General features: G+C 37.7%; 3 non-coding genes across 3 annotated transcripts; all 3 read left to right on the top strand.

Moving 5' to 3' along the window:
• Positions 1-950: 950 nt before the first annotated feature.
• Positions 951-1111, top strand: LOC142177893 (U1 spliceosomal RNA). The gene has a single exon (XR_012706432.1). It is a non-coding gene; the product is annotated as a U1 spliceosomal RNA (small nuclear RNA).
• A 3930-nt stretch (positions 1112-5041) lies between these two features.
• LOC142177796 (U1 spliceosomal RNA) lies at positions 5042-5202 on the top strand. The gene has a single exon (XR_012706350.1). It is a non-coding gene; the product is annotated as a U1 spliceosomal RNA (small nuclear RNA).
• Positions 5203-10641: 5439 nt separating this feature from the next.
• On the top strand, positions 10642-10798 carry LOC142177916 (U1 spliceosomal RNA). The gene has a single exon (XR_012706444.1). It is a non-coding gene; the product is annotated as a U1 spliceosomal RNA (small nuclear RNA).
• Positions 10799-11279: the final 481 nt, after the last annotated feature.

The raw sequence follows: 11279 nt of genomic DNA, 5'->3' as shown, positions 1-11279 counted from the left end.
GCGAATGGATTTGTGCCATATCTTGTTCCCTGTACAATTCTAGTTTGTAACCTTTAATGAGATGTTTTATAGGCATACTAGTTGAAGAACTAAGTGGAATAAATTTGGGGCTCTTCCTAAGTTATTTTTTGAGAATGGAAATGAACATCACTTATTAAACTGAACTTTTTTCTTCTGGAAACTGGATGTCATACAATCTGAGGAAAATATGCTATCCTCTTTAGAGACCTGCGGTTAAGATTGATCCTTTTTGTTATGGTAATTATGAATTAACTCCGAAAGCAAAATATTGGATTACCTAGCAGGCCATAGCGAAGGCAGAATTTCTGCTAAGAGGGTTCAAACAAGAAAAAGTTAAGAAATTAAAACAAAATGTCGCCAATGATAATTGAACCATTGACCTCACAAAGATTTTGAACACCCTTGATTATTAAGCTACGCTTTTGGGCTATGTCAAGGGGATTCAAAATATAATATATAGATGCACAAACCGAATTTCACCATAGATATACAATGTAATTTTCCGGCGAAGGGTTCGGGTGAACTCCCTTCCGCCCCACTAAATCCGCCCCGGCAGCAGCAAGGGTTGCAGTGTTGCAGTGTTGCACATTACTTCCCCCCTGTAAATTCAGCAACTTTGCAGTAATCATACATTTAGAATGACCTCAGATACTAAACAACACCCTTAATCCAAAAGATGATTTGCTCATATTAGGTTTCAGGAGAAATTTTGGTATTTTACTCTTAAATCTATTTTTTTTATGTACCAAGCGTGCTATAAATGGAAAAGAAAAGAAAGCAAGGGGAAAACAAGCAGAAAGTGGATGGCTTACTTTTACTTTTCTGACCAAATAGGGGAAAATAAATGCAAAATGTCCCTCATCGGCTGACACAAAGAAGACTGAGGATCAGGAGGTGTATAAAACCATAGCAAGGAGTTACATTGAAACATACTTACTTGGACGGGGTCAATGGGCGATCAATAAGACTCATGGCTTAGGTTGGTGACTTCCATTGCACTTTGGAGGGGTGTCCGCCTAAGGTCGGTTCAAGTGGTTGAGCCTACGTCATAATTTGTGGCAGTGGGGGCCTGCGTTCGCGCGGCCCCTATCCAATTCTTCAACTAAACTTTTATGGCTCAAGCTATTGCTTTTATTATTTTGAATGGCCCAGAGTCCATCGGAAAACAAAGGGATCATTTTTTTCCACATTTGGCACTGCTTGTGAGTTAAACTGAACCAGGGACCGAAGAAGGAATGAGGATGGCCAAAACATTTCAAGCCTTAAAAGGTTTGGCTGAGGGAAAGGAAGAGGTGAATTCCATTCGAAAGAGAGGGTAACATTCATTATTTTACTCTCAATTCCAGCTTCAGCAAGATAAAAAAAAATTGAAAATATAAATTATTTACTACTGTTAAAAGGACATAGTGTTGATTTTTGTAACATTTTAAAAGTAAGACTACTATTTTCCATGAATAAGAGAGTATGACGTTATTGTATGTGACGTCTAATCTCACACAATTCTACTTAGGAATTATAGTAAATCAATCTGCTCTCTTTCGTGGTTATATAGGATCAATTTTCTTCTTTGTCTTGTCTAAATTGTGACTTTTTACAAAGGAAGTCAGACCTTATTTCTTGATAACATTGATAGATGCTTTGCCTAGTCTAGGAAATTAACCATTGGGTTCTCCTTGTGAGAATCTCATATTTTCTGACCAAAATTGACAAATATAAAAGCCGTTCTGTTTTATGCTTAGGCTGAGATTCCACATAGCAAAATGCCGTTCTTCAAGAATTTTGATATCAAAAGGGGACATCCTACCATTGATTGTGGCCAGGATCTTCCAACCTGGTAGAGGCAATCAGGGGGGCGGATGCAGTGTTTGAGCATCGGGTTATTCTGAACCTAGTACTTTCGATGGGGAGCATAAATTTATGTGTAAAAATTCACTAAAATTGCAACAAATAGTAGATATGAATCCATAATTTTAAAAACATAATGGTTCAATACAGAAAACCTTAAAGATTGAACCGTGAATTCTGTATCCGCCTTTGAAGGCAATTAACTTGGTCCAAATTATACTATAGTGTTGAACCTTTATTCACTGTAAACATCATTAGCAAACCCCATCACATCATCTTTTCAAGCTTGTGGAGCAGCCTGAGATTCATCATATTTTTCCAAACCTCAAATATAAAAATGGGTAGATAAGTGAGTCCTCATCACAAGGAGCAAGTAAAATATCACCAGCTAAGTTCAAGGAGCTCAACATTGAGCAGAGCATGAGTTACTAAAACTTGGTGTAATATGGCGGCAAGTCCTTTCTCTCAGTCATTTTCTCATATTGACCTTTTTCAAGATAGGATTGATCCAACCTATGCAAGTTGAAGACAAAAGGGCTAACATATAATTGTCCTATAACATCATAAATTTAAGGCAAGTCCACTACAATTGGTTACACTTTAAATAGCAAAATCAGTCTATGAAATATAGCATCTGACTAGACCATTTGTAACAAACTAATGAAGTGATGATTGTCTTGTAGCTCAGACATAAAGTTCCCCCATCATAACAAACTGAAAATGATATGACAGCAAATAGTTGATTACATGCTAACCTACGATACACATTCATTGCTGAATACATCATCCTCTGGTGGAACCTTTCTAGTTCTCATTGTCAGAGAAAAGTCTTGCATTAGCAACTAATAGAATGCAACAAGAACAGATTGTTTCTATAGGTAAATGACTTATTCTCCGCACCAATGCACCACAAATGGCCTTGTACTTCTAGGTCGCCTTTCATTCCTGCCGTTTCCCATACAAACTTGAAAAGCCCCAGAACTCTGCTTAGCTGCTTTACCCCACTCTGCAGTATATTCTGCTCATTGGATGTTAAGATCTTTCCCGTGCATAGACGGAACTTGTCCCCGCGACCAATTGCATAAAGCCCTCCACAAACTTCAACTTCAATATCCCATATGCTGCCATAAAGATAATAAACAGGAAGTGTGAACACACATCGTGACGAGTGGCCAAATGTTTTAGTTAATTTCTTGTGCACTAAACTTTCTTGGTGGCGAGTTTCCTTATATCCAATGTTTTTGTCTATCGAAACATCCCTAATCTGATGAAGTCCCTCTTTCATGACCTCAAGCTTCTTACTCCGAAGTTATTTTTGTCTCTTCACTCAAGCAATTACTAAGGTCGAGAAACATTTCAAGAACATCTTCCCACTTGTTAGAAGTGGGTGACTCCGTGCCTTTGGTAGGCGCGAGGCGCATCCATGAAGTGAATTCAGGGTCATAAGAAGTGGCACTTTCTAAAACCTTTTGACAAGTTGTAACTATTTGCTGCATCATTTTAATTTCTTTACTCGGACAGTTGCGATTTAGAAAATCTATCTCAGATTTCAGCACTCTAGCTTTACTGAAATACATGGGCTGGTCGCTTTGTGCATCAGCTAATGCTTCCATCACATTTTTCTTCATCATTTCTTGCTTTGATGGATACCCAATAAATGTCCTAGCGAGTGATTTAAAAGTAGACATCTTTTGTTCCAAGCTCTCATCATAAACTCTTGCGCGGTCATTAATATTGATTAGCTTACCATCAACCAGGGGCGGATCCACCCTTTAGGGTGGGGTGGTATGGCACTCGCTAGATTGGTAAAATTATCATATATTTATATAGAAATTTTCTTAAACTAGGTTAAATATTTGATCTTGCCACCCCCAATCGCAAACTAGACAAAGGTGCCATGGATGGTAGACCATTGTGAAAGCGTTTCTCGAGTGCAAAATTCAAGTTCGAATTTATCTTGTACCTTGTCTAACTTTCCTTTTTTGTTGTGCTTTTTATTTCCTTTGTCCCAGTCATTTTCCTTTTTGGCTACTTCCCAATTTTCTATTTGTCGTTTATTATTTTTTATATGTTTACATCTATTCTATTATTTTATCTCTGATCTTTAGCAAAGACACTCAAAAAAGAGCCTCCTATATTTAAAATACCGTAAAATAACAATTTCTCTTAATTCAAATCTTTTAATTTTTTTTTTTTTTTTTTGCAAAATCAAAAAGCCTTGGGTCTTTATAGAAATTTTGGATTGAGATCAAATTTAATTTTTATAATTTATATTTTTTATTATAACATAAAAATTTGTGTTATTTTATGATTGTTAAATACAATTTAACTGTCTTTACTATTAAATTATGATGAATATTTCGCAAGTATTTCTAGCTTTCTTTCATCTCTTAGTTATCTGTGTTTTTCGTCAAATTGTGTGAAAAAAAGGAAGCTATAGTTTTTACGATTAAGGAGTTGTTGTAAATCTCAAAAAATAGTTTACGGGTGCACATCCGACCTATATTGTAATACAAAGGCGAGCGAGGGTTTCTTAATTGAGTAATGATAAGACAGAACATTGCGCATCTAAATGGTTGAGTGGTAGACTATGAAGACTAGTACTGACTTAAACAAACATGATAATCCGTCAATAAAAAATCAAAAGATAAATACTTGGGAATAACAATGAAAAAACATTGTTGATGAAATTGCAGTCTCAGAACTGTACAATGCCAGTCTCACAGCCCTCTTTCCATATGCCATAGCCACATATCAATGCAACTTCTATATTTAAGAAAAAAGTCGTAGGATCTTAGCATTTAGCAGAGCGAATTCCATAAAAAAATTAGTACTGTGTTTTGGAAAACATAGGATCTTTGCAATGTGGTTAGGGGATTGCACCAAATGCTATAATTCCATAAGTTTTGAGATCTGGTATGAAAGATATATTAGTAACCCCTACTTAAATATAGAAAATTGATGTGAGCTCACTTCTCCATAGCTACACCAAACTGGTTAGTATACTGGCAATAGAGGACTTAAAAGAACTGAGTTTGTATCACTAGGATCTAAACACTGCTTATCCTATTCAAAGAGAAGATAGCTTAGGCACAAGATGTCCCATATCGGCTAACACAAAGGAAAACCAAGAGCTGGAGGGATATAAAATCATAGGGAGGAGCATCAAGGGAACATACTTACCTGGACGGGGTCAATGGGCGATCAATAAGACCTATGGCCTAGGTTGGTGACCTCCATTGCACTTTGGAGGGGTGCCCGCCTAAGGTCGGCCCAAGTGGTCGAGCCTACGTCATAATTTGTGGTAGCGGGGGCCTGCGTTCGCGCGGCTCCTACACAATTCTTAAACAAACTTTTTTATGGCATCTACGTTTTTTCGCATGAATCCCTATTGAATTTTTTTTTTGCTCAAGCTACTACTATTATGTTGAATGGCCCAGAGTTAAGCCATCTACGTTTTTTCGCATAGGGCATTACATCGGATTGTTAGCATCTAGGTATTTTGTCCCAAAACCTTCTTATGTGGCATTTCAGTGATCAGCTTGTGTGCATCTACTACAATAAAGTGAACCACCGACCGAAGAGGGAATGAGGATGGCCAAAGAAATTTAAGCCTTAAAAGTTTGGCTGAGGGAAATGAAGAGGTGAATCCCACTCGATAAAAACAGGCATCACTGAAGAAGCTGTAATTATGTTTTATTTTTTCTGATATAATGTGAGCAAATGTATTACCTCAATTAATTCATTATTTTACTCGTTCTAGAAAGTAGAAAGTTTATTTATTCTCGATTCCAGCTTCAGTAAGATAAAAGTTAGTATTAGTTAAATGGGCAGTGCTGATTTTTTGTAACATTTCAAAAATAAGAGTACTTTCCCCCTGAATAAGAGAGTATTGGATATGATGTCTAATTTCACACAATTCTACTTGGGGATGAGGAATTATAGTAAATCTATCTGCTCCAAATTGTGATGTTCTAACAAAAAAAAGTCAGAACTCATACTGAATTATTAGAATGTAATTAGCTACAATCTTAAAATAAAACCATATTTGAGACTTGTTATTAATAATGTAACTCAGAAAGAGTTAATAAGTGGCCGAGTATATTCAGATGGTGGAGTGCAGTTCCACTGCTTTCAAAATTTTCATATTTCAAATTTTCTGATCAAATATGACAATACAAAAGCCGTTTACTGTTCAGTTCTGTTTATACTTAGGTTGAGTTTCCACATAGCAGAATGCCGTTCTTCAAGAATATTGATATCAATAGCGGACATCGAGTCAAATAAATGGTTTAGTTTACTGTTGGACGATGAAAACCAGCATTGATTTGAAACAAGATAATTTTAGCACTCACTATTTACATAGGTAAGACACTATGACATCCATCACGATCACATCCTACCATTGATTGTGGCCAGGATTTGGCTAGAAATTCTGACGATCAGCATAACTTGCTACAGTTTTGGCGATAGGAATGAGAGGCTTTAAAATTCTGGTGCCGTACTTTTTTCCAAAAACTTCTGTACCGGGGATAAAAATGTAGTTTCTGACTAGACCATCTGCAACAAAACAGATGAATTGATGATTGTGTTGTAACTCAGACAATAAAGTTTCCCCATCATAACTAACTTCCTGTCCCAATGTTTTACTCAACTTCTTGTGCACTAAACTCTCCTGGTGGCGAGTTTCTTTATATCCAATGCTTTTGTCTATCAGAACATCCCTATTCTGATAAAACCCTTCTTTCATGACCTAAAGCTTCTTAACCTCCAAAGTTAATTTTGTCTCTTCACTCAAGCAATTAATAAGGTCGAGAAACATTTCAAGAACATCTTCCCACTTGTTAGAAGTGGGTGACTCCGCGCCTTTGGCAGATGCGAGGCGCATCCATGAAGTGGATTCAGGGTCATAAGAAGTGGCACTTTCTAAAAACTTTTGACAAGTTGCAACTATTTGCTGCGCCATTTTAATTTCTTTACTCGGACAACTACTATTTAGAAAATCTATCTCAGATTTCAGTCCAGTCAATATCTCCCCGAGTGCCCTGTCCATATCGGGTACTTTGTGACCTGTGCATATACTGATTGCCTGACAAGCTTCTTTTGTCGAGTAGACACATTCAAGAAGTTTGACACTTTTGTGAGGGAATCAATGGTAATCGATTCCCTCTCGCTAGCTTTACTGAAATACACGAGCTGGTCGTATTGTGAATCAGCTAATGCTTCCATCACATTCTTCTTCATCCTTTCTTGCATTGACGGACACCCAACAAAGGTCCTAGCCAGTGATTTAAACGTAGACATATTTTATTTCAAGCTCTCATCATAAACTCTCGCGCGGTCATTAACATTGACTTGCTTACCATCAACTAAACCCGTTCATGACTCGTGAGACCTATGTAACCTAGGCTCTGATACCAACTTGTCACGACCCAAACTAGTCCTGTTGTGATGGCGCCTATCGTGGAATTAGGCAAGCCGACTCATTCCCAAAACAAACCGATATTTTTATTTCAAAGAAAATTTCAAGGCTATTTAACATAAAAACCTTCGTAAATGAGTTCAAATAAAAACAAAAGTGCGAAAAAAAAAATCCCGACATCGGGGTGCCACTAGTCATGAGCATCTACTATAATTTGTCTGACAATATCGAGATTAACATAGTCTGAAAAATAGTTAAATACAACTAAAGGAAGATAAGAGGGAGAAGAGCAGGGTTGCGATCGCCCGGCATCTACCTTGCTATCCCCAAAAATATCTACAACCGCTAGTCAACAGCCGCTACCGTGTCCAGCTACACCTGGATCTGCATACAAGGTGTAGGGAGTAACGTGTGTACGCCAACTTAATAAGCAACAACAGTAAATAAAGACTGAGAAATAGTGACGAGCAGTAATGCAAGTAAAGTTCATATCACAAAAATTCAGTAGGACACAACATGCTTTTAAAACCAGGGTTTGAATCAAATCAGCTCTTTTAAATCCAGTTCCAGAAAAATCATTTAAAGACATCTTTCAATAGTTTTTCAAACAAAGGCTCAATGCAAAGGTGAGAAAAATAATGAAATCATAATCAGCCACTCGGGCAACATCACTCATATACAGCCTCTCGGGCAAACCTCACAATCACTCGTATACAGCCCCTCGGGCATACCTCACAATCACTCGTAAACAGCCCCTCGGGCATACCTCACCATCTTTCATGCCTCCCAGTCACTCAATACTCGGAACTCGGCACTCGCACTTAGTAGGTACCTGCGCTCACTAGGGGTGTGTACAGACTCCGAAGTGGCTCCTTCAGCCCAAGCGCTATATCAAGCCAAATCATGGCATAAATCAATTAGGCCCTCGGCCTATATCTAACATGTTACGGCGTGCAGCCCGATCCCATAAATATCCTCACAAATCAGGCCCTCAGCCTCACTCAGTCATAAACCTCTCAAGCCACTCGGGCTCTCACTAAAAAAAATAGGGTATTCAGCCAAAAGCAACATTTATATGCATCAACACAGAGTAATAAAAGCTGAGTTATGCAGTAAACATGTATAACCATGATAAAGTATAGATTTTCAATCGAAAACAGTGAGAGGATAGTAAGAAAAAGGCCCCTAAGGTTCGAAACAGCACTGGCACAAGGCCCAAACATGGCATTCAGCCCAATTTACAGAAAACTCTTTCCAAAACACATAAGTATCATATAGTTTCAACAAAATATGCAACTTTACAGTTGCTACGGGACGGACCAAGTCACAATCCCCAACGGTGCACGCCCACACGCCCGCCACCTAGCATGTGCGTCACCTCAAAATAGTAAAATGATACGAAATCCGGGGTTTCATACCCTCAGGGCTACATTAAAGAAGGGAACGATACCAGGAGCTCCTTCCCTAGACACAACTATAAATAGTGAGCCCTATTATCATTGTAAAGGACACGAATTTTCTGGCTAAACTTACACTACATTCTATACAAAACTTAATACAATCTTACTTTTCCGCTTTTTGATCTCATCATTGTTGTGCCCGAAAAACCTTGTTCCCTGAACTGTCATCTCTGCTATTTTATCTACATTTTAAGGCTAAGTATTGTACATTTCTTCAATTATTGTATTATTTCAGGATAAAATTAGTTCACTTGTCTATAAACCACGTATAAATTCAACTGTACCGTTTTACGTGTAAACAGTTTGGCGCCCTCTGTGGGGCCTAGACAGCTGTGCAATTAAATTGATCCTTGCCTTTTTTACTAGCGTGATCTGATTATTTTGTCTTAGAAAAAATCACAAAAAAGGCAGATAACACTGTTAACAACACACACAACCCTGAAATTCGAGTGTATCAGCCTCATTTCGAGGATTCAATCAGTGACACCCGCAATGAGGGGAATGACGCTACGTCGGTGCCTGACAGGCAGTACCCTCGACAGGTTCGGGAGACAACTCCCGATGATGCTGATGAGGAGCATGTCGTGGCTGCGGTGAGGGTCCTGCAAGAGTAACATGCGATCATTCTAGGCCATCTCACGCGGCAGGATAAGGTTATGACGGAGCTGAAGAAGGCGCTATCGGGAGCTTCGAATAATGCAAACAGACGAGATCCAATTCCTCCCGGTGTACATCCAACCTATATTGAAAGACAAAGGCAACATCCAACTTCTAGCGCGAATAATATGTACATCCCACACAGCCTTGCGATGAGCAGAGAGCTGACTATTCTTTTGCCTTTTACTAGTGATAATACAGAACATTGCGCATCTAATAAGTGGTTGAGTGGTGGACTATGAAGACTAGTGCTGACTTAAACAAACATGATAATCAGTCAATTTTACATGGTTAAAAAATGACAACTTTGAGAAATTATCAAAAGGATAATATAGAAGCAGAATAGCATAATCAGAATAGCTTATTACATCTGGGGATCGAAAGCTAAATACTTTTGTCTTAATCAGAACTTGGAAAAGCTAATGTAGCTAAAACAAATTTCTTAGTGGTACAAAATAAGTAGATCTTTTTACTAAAGCAACCCATCTTTTGATACAATTAAACAACTTTTGCTAGATTTTGTGAGCTTCAGAGAGGTAATATTTCTACGGTAGTTCATAGAATTAGTAATCTAGAATTAATAATTACAGTGGTTAAAAAGTTTGTGAAAGTATATTTTAAAACAATCTTGCCGACGACATCTGAATTCAGTAAAAGAATTCATATATCCCTATTAGCAAAACGAAAATGATGTCGTCTCTTAAATTTTAATTCTGAAAAATTCATCTTTTATTATTTCTCCAAAGGAAAGGCCAAGCCGTTTGTCTCTACCGAGCGCTATATAGCAATATCAAATCCTTATGGTGGCTATGATATGAATTTGAAGAGAAAAAGACTCTTGGGTAGAAGTATTTCAAGATTTAGAATCGATTTCTATTTTCTTCGTTTTCCTTAATTTTTCCATTACAATCTCTTTATTGGAGTACTACTTTGATTCTCTTCCCATTCCATAATTGATGTTTATTAGTAATAAATTAATATTATTACAAAAAAGGATTTGTCCCTTAGGTACACATGTCACCATCCACGACTTATTTTCCACAAATTCAAGAGAAATCCATTACAAATCAAACTTCCTTTACAAATGGTAGGTGGACTCTTTTTTAAGCTCTCACGCGCCTCTCAACAAGTTATCTCAAATTTTTCACCTCATATTCAATCAAGGAATTTTTAATCTAAAGAGAGTTATAGTCCATGGGTTCATTCTGGCTTTCTTTCCTCTTTTACGTATTTTTGTTACTTATCTGCGTGTTTTCTTAAATTGAGGGAAAGAAAGGGAAGCAATGGTGACTTCCATTGCACTTTGGAGGGGTGCCCGCCTAAGATCGGCCCAAGTGGTCGAGCCTACGTCATAATTTGTGGCAGCGGGGGCCTGCGTTCGCGCGGCCCCTACCCAAGTCTTCAACAAACGTTTTGCACTCAAGGCATGACTATTGTGTAGTTGTGAATTCGTTAGATAAATGAGAAAGTTCTGTGGAACTCCAATTTGTTAATTTAGATTTCGCTTGACATAAATAACTCTAGTTGCTGTAGTAGTTGTTTGCCTTTGTATATTTGGGTGTGAGGACTGAGGATGGAATTACCTGGTCTACTGCTGAATTTGCTTTAAAAAGTTTTTTATTCTAATTAATTTTAGCCTTTTCCTTCCCATTATTCTCGTCTTCGAGAGAATCTCATGGTTTTTTTGGACCAAACAGTTATGACACAACCCAACTCTATGTCTTGTTCATGGGTATGGTGAAATTCTACTCGGAGAAAATGCTTTTCATTAAACTATGATGTCAATAAGACACATTACACATCAAATATATGGTTAACTATGAAGAGTGAGGACTAGTACACGATTTTTGTACTCACCGTTACATGGATAAAAA

This window comes from Nicotiana tabacum, chromosome 23, assembly GCF_000715075.1.
Source record: "Nicotiana tabacum cultivar K326 chromosome 23, ASM71507v2, whole genome shotgun sequence".
In the NCBI taxonomy this organism is placed as follows: domain Eukaryota; kingdom Viridiplantae; phylum Streptophyta; class Magnoliopsida; order Solanales; family Solanaceae; genus Nicotiana; species Nicotiana tabacum.
This window is presented reverse-complemented; position numbering and strand designations above follow the sequence as displayed.